Source organism: Neoarius graeffei, chromosome 5 (genome assembly GCF_027579695.1).
Source record: "Neoarius graeffei isolate fNeoGra1 chromosome 5, fNeoGra1.pri, whole genome shotgun sequence".
NCBI classification, from domain to species: domain Eukaryota; kingdom Metazoa; phylum Chordata; class Actinopteri; order Siluriformes; family Ariidae; genus Neoarius; species Neoarius graeffei.
Genome location: NC_083573.1, coordinates 109579060 through 109595466, shown reverse-complemented (window position 1 = coordinate 109595466; position 16407 = coordinate 109579060). Strand labels below are relative to the sequence as shown.

At 42.0% G+C, this 16407-nt stretch overlaps 1 protein-coding gene across 7 annotated transcripts in view; it reads right to left on the bottom strand.

Moving 5' to 3' along the window:
- Positions 1–16407, bottom strand: part of LOC132887230 (NACHT, LRR and PYD domains-containing protein 12-like) — a 97591-nt gene that overhangs the window by 62099 nt on the left and 19085 nt on the right. The gene's annotated exons all lie outside the window — the stretch shown is intronic.

Genomic DNA, 16407 nt, shown 5'->3' with positions numbered 1-16407 from the left:
ACCACACAGTTTTGCAGCCTCTGTACTAGGCTGTATTTTTGGGGAAAGTGAGACGCAGATTTTTTTTGATGAACAGAATCATCTCTGCATGATCAGGTGATAGTCTGTTTCTGCTTTCATTCACAATATGAGACACTGAGCTAAACAGCCGTTCACTGTCAACACTGCTGCACGGTGCTGAGAGGTATCTGCATGCCATTTTGGCCAGAGAAGGGAACCGCACTTTATTAACCTCCCAGTATTGCAGAGGTTTGTCCTCACGGGCCAACGGGGCCTCTCCAAGGTATGTCTCCAATTGTGCAGTAAGACCTACAGTGGCTGGGGTCAGTGCTGCTGATGCTTGCTCATTAACAATTTCATCAAATATACTGTCTAAACTGCTGCTGGCCTGTTCCCTGCGTGGCTTTCTGGTAGGTGGCTCATGCTGGTTGTGATCCTCCTGCTTGTCATCCTCTGCAGTCAGCCTCTGCAGCTCAATCATCAGCATCGCCTTGGCATTTGCAGCAGTGTTGGTGTTTGAAAAAAAACCACACATTTAGAGTCGCTCACTTACACACTCAAACACACACGCACACTGGCCTACCTCAGATCGAGTAAAGTTGCGAGGCTGTAGAGAGGATTTCCTTCCACATCGGTAAATCGCTTCTTGACAGCTGCAGCTAACGTTCCCTTCATAGTTTTGATGCCGTGGTCCTCCTCGGTCTTTCGAGATAGAAATCTTAGCAGCACAGTGATCGCAGGAATCATGTCTGCTGCCATAGCATCTGAAGAACTAACTTTGCGCGTCAACTCCTCAAATGGACCCATAACAGATGCCGTCTTCTCCAACAGTGTCCACTGGTTAGCCGTGAGATTGTCAGGGAGGTCGTATTCAGACGTATATATTCCAAGCGCCCATTTCTGTTCGACCAGGGACTGGATCATATAAAACGTGCTATTCCAGCAAGTTTGTACGTCTTGCTGGAGACGCTTTGTGGGCTGACTGATCTGTAACTGAATGTCTTCGAGGCGGGAGTAGGCTAAAGCAGAATGTTTGAAATGCCCAACTATTCTGCGACCCACTGCCACAGTATCCGCGACACTTCTGTGTGACAGGAGGCCCTCGTGAACCACCAGCTGAAGAGTGTGAGCAGTACATGACAGGCTAGGAAGTCCAGCATCAGCCATAGCCTTAATCATATTTTTTGCGTCATCTCTGAGCACAACGTGGACGGAGCTTTTTGAGATGCCCCAGATCTGTAGCATGTCTTCGAATACATTAGCTATTGCTTGGCTAGTGTGAGAGCCCCAAAATGGCTTAGCTTGTAAAGTGATGTGGTGAAGCATAAACGCATCATCTATCCACTGAGCTGTTAAACTGAGGAGAGACATTGGGCAGACACTACTAGTCCATATATCAGTTGTGAAACTTAATGGCGCAACATCATGCACCAGGGACCGAATGTGTTTTTTCACGGCATCATACACCTTTGGCAACATTACATCTGTTATGTAGGGGCGACTGGGAATTTCATATCGTGGTTCTAACACATAAAGAAGACGGCGAAATCCAGCATTATCAACCACTGAAAGTGGCTGGTCATCGAGCGCTATAAAGTGAGTAAGAGCCTCTGTTATTTTTATGGCCCGTGAGCTATCTTGACATTTTCTCTCGCTTTTGAAAGACTTGCATTAAGGTTGGTTGCTGCGGTCTTGCACTAGCATTAACGAACTCTGTGTGCTTAGCACTGTGGTGCGTCTTCAGATGTTTAATCAAATTGCTAGTGTTAAACGATGCACTTTCCTTTCCGCCCCTCGACACCGCAGCAGTACAGATCTTACAATCTGCCTTACTCCTGTCATCGTCTTTTATCTTAAAGTATTCCCAAATTGCTGACATTGCTTACTCTTCTCACTGAAAAACGTGGTCCATGGTCTGATACTTTCAGTTTCACACTAGCTTGCAAACAGAATCTCCGAAGCCAAGTTTCCAGCTCGTTGTCTCCCCCTAGAGATCAAAGTCGTGCAGGACAATCACATCCGCCTAATTTTGATGTGGTGAAATAGGCCTAGTCCACTGTTGAGTGGTATCGGTGCATGGTATCGGCGATTTATGTACGAGTACGAGTATTTTAATGAAGTATCTGCCCGATACTGGTATCGGTGCATCCCTACCAACCATATTATAAAATGCTTAAAATACTCAGACATTAGTAATTAAAAACAGACATTATAAATAGCCTGAATGAGGCTGGAGCTCAGACCGGCCAAGACGCCCATAAAATCGTAAATATGACAGGTGGCACCACCATCTTGACAACTTTTATGCACACCCACCTGGGGAACACTGTATGTGAGTTTGATTGAAATCCGATCAATCCTGTAGGAGGAGTAACGATTTTTGTAAATTGTGGACGGACGATGACGGACGGACGACGCGTAATTGCATGTCATCCGGCCTGGCCTGAGGCCCGATGAGCTAAAAAACAGGTTAAAACTTGCACGCAAAAAACTTTATACAAACAACAATTCCTTGTACTGTGTACAAATACATTTCCAGGGTTCTTTTGTGTCTCAACTCCTGCTTCAAACTGAGTCAGTGTTTGGCAGCTGTCCAATCATTTCATGGAGAAACACAAGAGTCATTCTATCATTCAGGACACATTCCATGTCCTTTGATGAGAATTATATTTATTCTAATTATCTTCTTCAAAAATATCAGATTTGATCGATTAATGAAAAGAATGTTATCATATAACACAAACATTATGTCCATCCTCTGCTTCATTACACTTGAAATTTGTCACGATGTTCCGAAATTGACCGGTTTTGCTCCATCTGCGTTTAAGTCGAGGGAGTCTTATTTTCACAATAATGAATAAAGACCATTAAAGTCAACAGCAACTGTTTTATTTCTTTCAAAAGTCTCAATCCTCAAGAAAAATATGATTTCAATTGATTTTCTCATTTAAATATCTTTAGTAATGTCTGTGAAACCTCTGTCAGCTCTGTTATGAACAGAACTCCCCCCTGCAACTCAAACATGGTTTGCCCCAATACCATGTGACCACCATCACATGATGTCATTTCTTCTTCTTTTTTTTTTTTATTGGCGGTTGGCAAGCAACGATTGGTGTGCATTACCGCCACCTTCTGAAATGGAGTGTGGGTCTGGATTAGCTATACCTACTCTAGACTTAAAAAAAAAAAAAAAGGAAGGGGGTTGTAGACTATATTCTCCAAAGAATTCCAGTTTCCCGTATGAAATGGAATAAGTGACTAAAACATGGCTCTCCTGATTGCCTTTGGAGTAGTTCTTTAAGCCTTAGGGGCACTTTATCTTTCTCTCCTTCAAGGCCTCTGAGTAGCTCTTGTCTCTCACTCTGATATTTTACACAGGATTCAGTGACATGCTCAGTGGTTTCTAGGGTTTTACAGGTACTACAGTTGCCATCTACATGTTTCTTCATTAAAAACAAACAATGTGCTGTTCAATCCTGTGTGGCCTACCCTCATTCTTGAAACCATGTCTTCTTCCTGAGTGCCTCCGTGCGTCATTCTGCCCCACCCCACTGTCTTCTGGATACTATAAAGGTGTCTACCAGTTTGCCCACTGTCCCACAGATCCTGCCACTTTTGCCTCAGTTTATCTTTAATAATGCTCTTAATTTCTGACTTACTGTACTTAATGTTCATGTCTACACTCGGTCGATCTGCAGCTTCCTTGGCATGCTGGTCTGCTAGCTCATCCCTACCACTCCAATATGCGCTGGCACCCACAAGAGTGTTACTCTGACTCCTGACCTCTGCAGACTGCTGACCAGTTGGACTATTTCTATTACAATATCTCGTCTAGACTGTGATTGTACATTCGTAATACTGTACAATGCTGAAGTTGAATCTGAGGCAATAACAATATTCAGTGGCCTTAACCTATTACTTTCCACCCAGGATAGAGCTAATAAAATAGCCACTAGTTCCGCTGTGTATACAGCCAAGTTGTTGCTCAGTCTTTTCATAGCAGCAACTTTTATCGTAGGGATGTCAAATGCAGCCCCTACTTGATTATCCTCTCTCTTAGATGCATCTGTATATATAATAGATCTATCCCCATACCGGCTCTGAATATACCATGCAACTAGGGTTGCAACAACTAATCGATTAAATCGATTAAAATCGATTATTAAAATAGTTGGCAACTAATTTAATAGTCGATTAGTTGGGTCTACGTTATCATACACATAAGTGCAGTTGCTACTCCCTAATGTGGGGGCAGTAAAGCACCATTAAGCTGGATACCGACCGCCGTAAAAGAAGAAGCAGGAGAAGCGAACCAATGCCATGCTTTGTGTAGCTCACCTGGAAGAAGCGTTTGAAAAATGGCGGAAGAGGCTAACGTTAGTAGAGAGAAAAATGTCCGACCCAAGTCGTCAAAAGTATGGAAGCACTTTACATTAACGCCTTCAAAGAACAGCATTAGGTGCAAAATGTGCAGAGCTGATCTCGCATGGCACGGAAGCACAACATCGCTGAATGAGCACCTGAAGAGGAAGCACGTTGGAGCCATGGGTGAAGGAGATTCACGGTAAGTTTGTAGTAAGTTAACGTATCACATCCATCAACAAAACTGGAGAAAACAGACAGAGAGCATTTCTGTCCATTAAGTTTATTTTTAAATTGGCCTGAAATCGTGCGTTTTTCCATCAAAACGGACACAAATCTGCCGGAAACTGTAGATATATTTGACAATAATTAGGCAAAAAAAAAAAAAAAAGTGTTTCCGGTAACCCGACCGATCGAGAATTTCCATGTCGAAATTGCCGACCGTAAAGCTTTTATTACAAATTTCCCTCGATATTTTAGTGTAAGCAGCGTTAGTTTGTCATAATTTTTTGTTTCAACGCATTCAAGTTGTGAAAGAAATGATAACAAGTAAAATGTTTCGCCACTTCTATCAGCCCTCCTGCATAAACATGGAAGCGCACTTGTATACTGAAGGAGGAAGGAAAACTGAGCCAAGCCGCCATTTTGAATCCTCATTCAAGGCTGTAATGCAAATTGCTTCCTCTTCAGTATACAAGTGCACTTCCATGGCAGGGAAAAACACTACATTTTGCCGCCTATGTAGTCCCCTATTTATACAAATAGGAGTCATTCAGGATTCAGCCATGTTTTTGCTCGGTGTTTTTGCTCGACCCAAGTTCTACAGTAGGCTAGGCGAGGCCGTCTGCTTTTAATGGAAGTAGTCTAGCCTAGGACGTTATTTTCACGTTATTTCTTGATAAGGTGTTTTCACGTTATTACATGAAAATATCATGAAATAACGTGATAATTTCGTATCATGAAATTACGTGATGTTTTGTTATTACATGATAAATATATTGTAAAAACGTGATAACTTTGTTAACAATATCTTTTCACGTAATTACTTGATTCTAAGCCAATTTTTTTTGAGTGTGGCAGCAATACACTTCCGTAGATCATAACTCGAACTCTCGCGATATTTTTTTTTTATTCGTTTAAAGATTTAAAACACTTTTAATTATGATGTGTGGTATAAAGGATTCTGTGCCAAAATACTATTTTGTAAGACGTTTACTTGTGTTAATTTTTTCTAACAAAATAAAAAAAAATTAAGAAAAAAAAAACTTTTTCCTACCTACCGACCTTATTTTAGCATTTCGTGTTACCTGAAACACACTATCTTCTTTTTTTTTTTTGGCCTTAGCTGAAATTAAGTCAGAGACACAGGTGGATAACATGACTTTGTGAAGTTTTTGGATAATTTTATGCAATTATTCAGGGACAGTTTAACGCGAATCCTTCATTTCTTCATAACAGAAACTTGAGCAATATCTGGTCAAATATATTAATTACATTTCCCTTTTATTGTCAGCACATGGCAGCATTACCCAATATCCATTTATTTAAATTCATTTTGCCTTATTAACTAAAAAAGATATTGTATATTTTACTCACTGTGCTTCTATGCATACTCATACTACACTTTCTCTCTCACCTCAGAAAAAAAACAGCCCAGCATTCATGACTATGTTTTGAGGAAGATCTGCACACCACAGCAATCAGCTGTTCTCACTGATGGTATCCTGAATATGCTGGTTACAGACATGAGGCCACTATCAATGGTAGAGGATGAAGGATTCAGAAAAATGCTAAACACCTTCAACCCTGGTTACACTCTTCCCTCAAGGACCTACTTCACCAGACTGATGGAGAAGAAATACCAGGATACATTCCAAGGTGTGAAGAGTGCCATAAAGGCCACCAACAGCAAAATTGCTCTCACTGCTGATATATGGACAAGTGTAGCCACTGAAGCCTACCTTGGCATTACATGCCATTACATAGGAGATGACTGGGACATAAAGTCAGTCTGCCTCACCACCATGCCACTGGAGGACAGACATACAGCATCGAATATTGCAGAGTGGTTGGAGGAGGTAGTAGCCAGGTTTGAAATTCCTCTTGGCAAGATTATCGCCATTGTGCATGACAATGGCGCCAATATTGTGGCTGCGGCAAAAACACTGGAGGAGAAGCATGGGTGGTCCTCTGTCCGCTGCACTGGTCACACCTTGCAACTGGTGATCAATTCTGCATTGAAGCACTCAAGCATTGACAAAGCTATTGGGGCTGCAAGATGTCTTGTGGAACACTTTAAAAAAAGTGAGCTAGCAATCAACAAGCTGAGACAAAAACAGCAACAAATGGGTACACCTGAACACAAGCTGGTTCAGGATATAAGCACGAGATGGAACAGCACATACTATATGGTTAGTCAACTGCTTGAGCAAAGGTGGCCTGTAACTGCAACACTGTCCGACTCAACTGTCACACAGAGGGACAAACGGTACCTTGACTTAAAAGCTGACCAGTGGGGCCTGCTTGAAGAGCTTTCCACAGCCCTTAAACCATTTGAATGTGCCACTGTGTTTATGAGTGGGGATAAATATACCACAATCTCTACAGTACCTCCACTTGTGCAGGGGCTAGTGAAGTCCACCCAGAGTGCTGCATTTGAGTCAGCAGCAGTACAGGCTTTCCAAGTGACTGCTACAGAGCAGCTTCAACAGCGATGGAAAAATGACATTACTTTCTCAGAGACAGCACCAAGCACAGTGATCCTCTCCTCTGCACTGGACCCGAGGTTCAGAAAATTGAAGTTTCTGACTCCTGAACAAGTCTTTAACGTGCAAAACAAAATACAAACACATGCACTCAGAGTAAGTCGGGAGATAGAACCTCAGCAGCAGCATGAGAATGTCCATGACCAAGCCAGTGCCACCTCCACCATTACTAAAGCTGCTTCAGGACCTACAACTCTTGATTCACTGCTCGATTCTGGAACCAGCAGTGAGGAAGATCAGAGAGATGGGGAAGCTGAGGATCTCAACAGCCAAGTGAGGAACGAAGTCCTCACATACTTTGGAGAGAAGCCCCTTGCCAAGGAAGAAAATCCATTACATTGGTGGAAAGCTAACGAGAACAGATATCCCACCTTGGCTAGGTTAGCTAAGTCCTACTTGTGCATCCCTTGCACCTCAACACCATCAGAGCGCCTCTTCTCTGCAGCAGGCAACATAGCTTCCAAGAGGAGAGCCAGTCTCAGCCCAGAGCATGTGGACATGTTAACATTTTTGCATTGCAATGCAAAGTTCATTGTGAGTGAGTGCAAGTGACTGTATTCTTGCAGAACCCTTCCTCCATAGTTCTACCTCCGTGGCCTGTTGTTGAAGAGCCATTTGATGAATAGGAAAAGCCTGTTAAAATCTGTTTGAGTTTTATTAAGTTTATTTATTTATTTAATTGTTGATCAGCTCATTTCAAGGTGGAGACAGGTTTTTGTTTCAGAGCATGTAAAGAAATGCTCTCTGCACTGTATAAAAACAGATGGTCTTTGTTTTTCATTACAGTTATTTAAACTGTTCACCATCTTAAAATTCAAGACTTCAGTAGGATTTTGTTTGACAAAACAATATAAAGAAATGGTGGTTGCACTATATAAAAAAAGATTTTATGTTTTATGTGATTTTATTTTCTTTACATTAATTCAGCTGCTACAAAATTTTTATTTATTTTTTTGTACTCACTGTAGCATACATTTAATTTTTTCATGAGTTGGAAACAACTTTTGAACAAAGACAGTTTGGTTAATTAAATAAAATGCTGGAAATCAAATTTTGCTTTTTTTCCTTTTTATCCGATTAATAATCGATTAATCGAAAAAATAATCGACAGATTAATCGATTATCAAAATAATCGTTAGTTGCAGCCCTACATGCAACATAAAATGTGTCTACTTCTATCACCTCTCTTGCCTCCAGGAGGCCTAGGTCAACTGTAGGCATCTCTAAGGTCCACAACGGAACTGCAGAATATGATACTGTAGGACAAACGTTTAGGTTGTTGATCTCCATTTCTCTTGCCTTCTCTTCAATAATCCAACCAAAGCTTCTGACTCTCTCATTTCCTCTCTCTTGACAGTTCATCAGTGTATTTAGGCCTATGTGACCCTCCTGGTGACCCTTAAGATTAGCCCAGTATACCAGTCACTACGTTTACATGCACATAGAGAGAATCGAATTTCTGCCGTTGCTCGACTGAAATCGAAGTTCAAAATGCCATGTATACACCTTAATTCGGCTGAAATTGAACCGAACTTGATTTCTCAGAATCAAGCTACACGACCTAGTTTATGCGATTTCTGCCGAGCTACTTTGTGCATGTAAACCCTATCGAGCTAGTTGTCGAGCTACTTCCGGAAGTGACGAGTGACGAGACCACAAGCGGGAAACACAACAGCCTCGGTCGGCATGACAACAGTAGTAGCGAGCAGCAGAAGAGGTCAGGAGGAACAAACGAAGAAGAGAAAATGGCGATGTAGAGCTCTCTGAAGTGTGGGTGGAGCACAGAGGACGGCAGGACAAAGCTTCTGGTACTAATAGGCTTTTTATTGTCAGACTTTTCAGTTTAACAGCCTACTTTTATTCTTGAGAGAAGCGCGCGCGCTGTGTTCTAGTCCCGGGATGAGCTCTCCCCTCTGCCTCCTTAAATAGGGCGCGGTTACTGGGAAGACACACAAACACAGGTTAATTACCGTCAGGTGTAGTGATTCTGCCACTCACCTTCCTTGGCTCCGCCCTCCTGTCACAGACCGGCGCTTGACCACGCCCCCACTGCCACAGGCAAGCAGAAACGTGCACTTCTGGAGCAATGAGGAGACAGAGTTCATGCTCATTCACCTTAAGGAGTTGAATATATTAAAATTCATGGACGGGAGAAAAACGTGCAATGGAGAACACAGAACTGATAACTTTGTTTACACTCTTGAATAGCTCTTCTTCATGACGACAACCGGAAGTGTACCAACACGATGGGGCGTGTAGCGCCACCTGTGGCTCGGGTGCACAATGCACCTCACACAATAGCCCGATTTCATTGTGTGCATGTACGATTGGATTTCTCTGGCACCCCTGCTGGGACCTTCAGCTCGATTACCGACAGCAGCTCGATTTGGATGTGCATGTAAACGTAGTCATTGACAACTGATCTCTCCGCAGGTGTAAAGGCATCTCCCCCAACTCCACTTGTAAGGCTGCCACAGGTGAGGTTTTCATAGCTCCCATACACAGTTGTAGGGCTCGATACTGTACAATGTCTAGTTTCTTTAGTGTAGACTCAGCAGCAGACCTATACACAATGCACCCATAATCAATCACTGACCTTATTAACCCTGTATAAATGGACTTCAATGCCTGCCTATCAGCCCCCCACTCTATATCTTTCAGACATTGCATAACATTTAATACTTTTTTACACTTTTCTATAATTTTCTGGATGTGCACTGCCCAGGTTAACGGTTTATCAAACCATATACCAAGGTACTTAAAGTGGTTCACCCTCTCCAACTCTTTACCCCCCATTGTTACTCTCGAATCCTGATGTATTGCTCTCCTTGTGAAGAACATAACTTTTGTCTTTTCCACAGATATCCTAAAGCCCCATTCAAGAGCCCATTTTTGTACCGTATCCACTGCTTGCTGCATTTTATGTACAATATGATCTATGTTCCTTCCTCTTTTCCACATAACACCATCATCAGCAAACAAAGCAACATCTATGGACTTGTCTATATTCTTAAAAACATCATTTATCATTACTGTAAACAATAATGGGTTTATTATACTACCTTGTGGGGTTCCATTATCAACCTCATCTTCATTGCTAAAAGCACCATTGATTCTAACTTTGATTTTCCTGTCTGAGAGGAAATTTCTAACCCATTGCCATATTCTGCCTCTTATACCAAGCTGAGACAGTTTAATAAGCAATCCCTCCTTCCACAACATATCACACGCCTTCTCAGTGTCAAAGTACACTGCTACAACAGTCTCTTTATTGACTTGTGCCTTTCTTATGACATCCTCCAATGCTATTGTTGGGTACATTGTGCTTCTGCCTTTCCTAAAACCTGACTGATAGTTCTGTATCAACCCTCTGGTCTCTAGGAAATATACCATTCTATCATTGACCATTCTTTCAAGTGTTTTCCCCATCTGGGAAGTCAATGCTATTGGCCTATAACTGCCAGGATTTTTAGGGTCCTTTCCAGGTTTCCATATTGGAATAATGATAGACTCCTTCCATGATTGGGGGAGTACTCCCTCTTCCCACACCTTATTATATAATTGAAGCAATACTCCTTTACCCTCATCACTCAGGTGTTCTAGCATAGAATAACATATTCTATCCCTTCCTGGAGTAGACCCACCTACCTTCTGCAGAGCACTGTTTAGTTCCTGAAGTGTAAATAACCCATTCAACACTCCTTCTTCCCCTACATTCTCCTGCATTTCATACTTTGCCATTGTACTCTGTCTAGCCCTTACCTCCTCCAGGCTTAGGTTTCCTGAACTATGTACTTTAACTAAGGTCTTCACAATTGCCTCTGCCTTGTCTTTACTGTTTATCATAACCTTCCCTTCTTCCACCAGTACTGGGTATTCATATTCCCTTCTGTTACCCCTCATCTTCTTAATCATTCCCCACACTTGTTCAATAGGCGTTGTGCGCCCAAGAGAACTGCAGAACTGTCTCCAATACTCCTTCTTTGTCCTCTTAATCACTCTTCTTACCTGGGCTTGAAACCTCTTATACTCCATCAGACACTGGTAATTATGTGTCTTTTTTAAAATTCTAAAAGCCTTGTTTCTTTGTTTAATGGCTTCACTGCATTCCTTAGTCCACCATGGCACTATTTTAGTCAGGCATTTTGGCTCTGTCATAGGAATAGCCCTTTGTGCCGCTCCTACCATATAATATTGCCACAAATACTAAGGCATAACCCTTCAACACTTTGTCGCGTATCAATATTTACCAGCCCTTGATCACTTAACTCCCCAAATTTGTCCCAGTCTGCTTTTCCTAAGACCCACTTCCCATCTCTTACTTCATCTACCCTCTCCACCTCCAGAACCGCACTGACCATTATAGGGAAGTGGTCACTACCTATACCACTTTCAGTGTGCACCTGCCAACTAAATTTATGTGCTAATGCACTTGTGACTATGGTTAAGTCTATCACTGTGTCTGAGCCCCTCACCACATCTATCATTGTGCCTGTTCCATCATTGAGACAAACCAGCCCCCTGTCCTCCATGAAACTTTCCACCACCCTACCATTATGGTCATCCCTATTTCCCCAGATTGCACTATGTGCATTAAAATCCCCACACCATATCACCTTACCATCTACATTTTCCCAGATTTCCTCTAACTGCTCCACCTTCAGCTGCCTGCATGGATTATAGAAGTTTATGACCTTAACACTGCCCATTCCTGTCCATACTTCTACTATGATGTATTCTTGTTCATCACCCTTCTTCAACTCTCTATACTGTATTCCCCTTCTCACAAATGTAGCACATCCACCTCCATTACCTTCCCCCCTGTCACCTCCCCCTTACTCTTTCCTTCTGATCCTTTTATCATACCCTGCGCACGTGCTTCCTTCTGACTTCCCTCTTTCCCCTCACTGTGAACGACCTTAACCACTTCAGCGTAAGACAGGTTCCTAAAGGATCGCACCTGTTGAATTACTACTGCCTTTTTCCTGACTGGGCATCCACCATACGCTGCCGCATGGTCCCCCCCACAGTTACAGCACTTCCTGATTTCACTATCCCCACATTGTCCGTATTCATGCTCACCTCCACACTTCCCACATCGCGGCTTACTTTTACAGACTTTTGCTATGTGCCCATATCTCTGACATTTGTAGCACCTGACTGGAGGAGGGACATATTCCCGCACATAAAAACTCATGTATCCCACCATTACTCTCTCCGGTAGCACTCTCTCCTTAAACTCCAGGAGGACAGTCGTGCTGTCCACCTTTTCACCATTTCGTTTTGCTTGTAATCTTTTCAAGCTCACTACCGTCCCCCCTTTAATGGCTTTCTTAAGCTCATCCAATTTTTCACCCAGGGGAATCCCTGATATAACCCCTTTCGCTCCCCGCTCTCCAAACACCCTAACCTCGCTCACATCCAACTTGCAAACTGACTGTAATTTCAGCGCCTTATCCCTCTGGTCACTATTTTTACACTGGATGAACAGTCTCCCACCCCACACTGGATACGCCCTCTATATTTCTCCCAACGCCTTCTTCAATCCATTTGTTAAAGAAATCAAACCAACTTTACCAATGTCATACCCTTCCTTGAACCTTACAACTACTTTTAATTCATCCTCCTGCCACACTCTCCTTCTCACAACCCTGTATCCCTCATTCTCATCCAATTCTAAAGATCTTTTCCCCTGTCCCTGCTTCTGGTTAGCACTCGTCCTAGAGTTAATTCACTGGCTATCCAGATGTTCCCTAAATGCCTTGTCCTCTCCCCCACCACCACTACGCTCATCCATAATTCCGCCAAAACCCAAACCCACTCGACCCAGCCACCACACTCCACAAACAAAACAAACAAACAAAAAACTAGAAAAGACGTCAGTACAGAGGCCGTAACTTGTAATTCCGACTTCCAACGAGGACCACGCCAAAAAACTCGCGAGCTCCGAGTCCCCGTCAGCACGGCTCAGAAAGAAACGCCGTTTCCGAGAGCACCGGGAACCGCAAGTCCCCCCGCATGATGTCATTTCCCTCTGTAGCAGACATGTTGAACACACTGTGGACAGAGTCCTCTCGTTTTCCCCACAGTAGTTTCTCTGTAATAGTATGTTGTAAATTATATTAAGTATATTCATTGGCCATCATTAATCTAGTCACCATATGGCAGATGGATGTTTAGGTGAAGAAAGGATTTTATTCAAGCAAACAGGCAGAGGTCAGGTGATAAGTAGAGAAGTCTAGGCAAGAATAAAAAAACCCAGAATATCAGAAGAACTAAATAAAAGGCTTGGTAAAGTCAGGAATGACACACTTCCGGTGCTGTCACAGGCAGCAGCCTGCCAAAGTCAACCTGTCATCGAATGTTGTTTTGAAAGACTCAGGTCTTTCAGTGTCTGCAGAACCATACTGCAGATACTTTATGTGGTGTGCTGGGGCAGCAGGGTGAAAGCAGCTGATGCCAACAGCCTCAACAACTCATCAGGAAAGCGGGGTCTGTCCTGGGGATGGAACTGGAGTCACTGGTGGAGGTGTCGGAGAGGAGGATGCTGAGGAAACTTCTCAGTATTATGAACTAGAGGTCGACCAATATATTGGTTTGGCCGATATATCGACCGTTTTTGGGCCATTTTTCACTTATCGGTCCATATCGGTATCGGCCTCATCATATCGGTCTTTGCCGATATTTGTCCAAATACTCCCTCGTGTTAAATCCAATGTAGGCCGACAGCTGCTTCAAATGTGCTGCAACTAAAATGTATTACTGTCTGTTTTATACACCTCAAATTAATTACTGTTTATTTTGTAATAAGCCTGCCATAAAACCAGTTTAGCCTACTGTGGTTCGGTTGGGAATATAACCAAAACATAGGCGACCCACCCAACAAAGACGCTTGGAAACATGGCTCAGCCTGTGGAGGAAGAAATGAATTCACAGGACATCCAAGAAATGGAACAGGTATGTTTAACACCTCTTTTGGCAAAATAACATAGGTAGGTTTAAGTAAGACTGTATAACTCAAAATGAATCTGATGATGTAACATTTGTACAATGTAGAGTAGCCTTGCCTTAGCTATTATGAGAATGCTAGCGGTCTTTTAGCATGGCCGGTGCCCGTCATTATTTTCATTTTATTGCATAGCTTGTGGTCTACGTTGTTTAAATTTAGGTTATCGCAGGCTAAATCTCATACAGAGTTCTCTCAGTCAGTCAGCTGGCATTTGGTAGTGTAGGCTAACTGTTCAGTCCCTTGGTCAATAGGGTGTGGCTGGTCCACACCAAAATCTAAAATTTTATTATATCTTACCTGACTTTTTTTTTGGTAATGAGGTTACACAGGTAGAGTATAATTGTGAAATTTCATCAATTTTGAAGAAGTTTTAGGGGTGGCTGATTGCAGTTTTATTTTTCATGTATTTAAAAATCAGACGAAAAATATCAGTGAAGGAAAATAAATTTATTTTGTACTCAGATTGTACTGATATATATAAAAACACATTCAGTAACTCACTTAGATTATTAATTATTAAACACAAAAGACTTAATATCCTCGAAAAATAAGTCTACCCAGTTAATTCCATTGCTTATTATTTACAGGCCCCCGGGGCCATATTCTGAGTTTCTTTCTGAATTTGCAGATTTTATCTCAGATTTGGTTATTTCCTTAGACAAAGCTTTAGTTGTCGGAGATTTTAATATTCACTTCGATAACCCAGAAGACCCTTTAAAAACAGCGTTTGTGTCCATCTTGGATTCAGTCGGGATTAAGCAGAATGTCATAGGACCGACCCATAATGGTGGTCACACCCTTGATCTAATACTAACATTCAGATTAAACGTAGACAATATAGTCATACTTCCACAGTCTGAAGTTATCTCAGATCATTGTCTCATCTCATTCAAAATATGTCTGAGTAATAATATATGCACCTCACCACGCTACTGTATTAAACGTACTTTCACGTCAACTACTGCACAGAGCTTTATAAATGATCTCCCAGAGCTGTCAACTTTGATTGGGTCACTGTCAGCCCCTGCAGAACTCGATCAGGCAACTGAATGCTTAGAGTCAACATTCCGCCATACTTTAGATAATGTAGCTCCTCTAAAAAGGAAAATGGTCAGAGACAAAAAATTAGCACCCTGGTATAATGATGACACTCGCACATTAAAACAGACCACTCGAAAATTGGAACGTAAATGGCGTCAAACAAAATTGGTAGTGTTCAAATCAGCTTGGAAGGAGAGCTTCCTGAAGTATAGAAAAGCTCTTAGTGCTGCGAGATCAACATATTTCTCCTCCCTAATAGACGATAACAAAAATAATCCTAGATTCCTATTTAATACTGTAGCAAAATTAACCAGGAATAAGTCCACTATCAACACATGCACACCTGCAGTATGTAGTAGCAACGACTTCATGAATTTTTTAATGACAAAATTGAGAATATCCGACAAAAAATTCAAACTACTAATTTAAGGTTAGACAATGAAAGTGACCTTGTAGTTAACAATATAACTGTATCAGATCATCAGTTAGAATGTTTTACTCCCCTAAAAGAAACTGAATTACTTTCATTAATCTCTACATAAAAAGCCTCAACTTTTCGTACTAGATCCCTTACCGACACATCTATTCAAACAGATAATGCCTGGAGTAATTGAACCGCTTCTAAAAATAATAAATTCTTCTCTTATGATTGGCTATGTACCCAAATCCTTTAAACTAGCAGTTATCAAACCCCTGATTAAAAAACCTGACCTTGATCCCTGTCAGCTGTCCAATTATCGGCCAATATCAAACCTCCCCTTTATCTCCAAGATCCTTGAAAAAGCTGTGGCACAGCAGTTATGCTCCTATTTACATAGGAATAACATCCATGAAATGTATCAGTCAGGATTTAGACCTCATCATAGCACAGAGACAGCACTGGTTAAAGTAGTAAACGACCTACTGTTGGCGTCTGATCAGGGCTGTGTCTCGCTACTTGTGTTGCTTGACCTTAGTGCAGCATTTGATACCATTGATCATTCCATTCTTCTGGATAGACTAGAAAATGTTGTGGGAGTTAAGGGAATGGCCCTCTCCTGGCTCAGGTCTTATCTAACTGATCGTTATCAGTATGTCGATATAAATGGTGATATTTCTAGACGTACCGAGGTAAAGTTTGGTGTTCCACAAGGTTCTGTCTTGGGTCCACTGCTTTTTTCTCTATATATGTTACCTCTGGGCGATATTATTCGTAAACATTGTATTAGTTTCCACTGTTATGCTGATGAC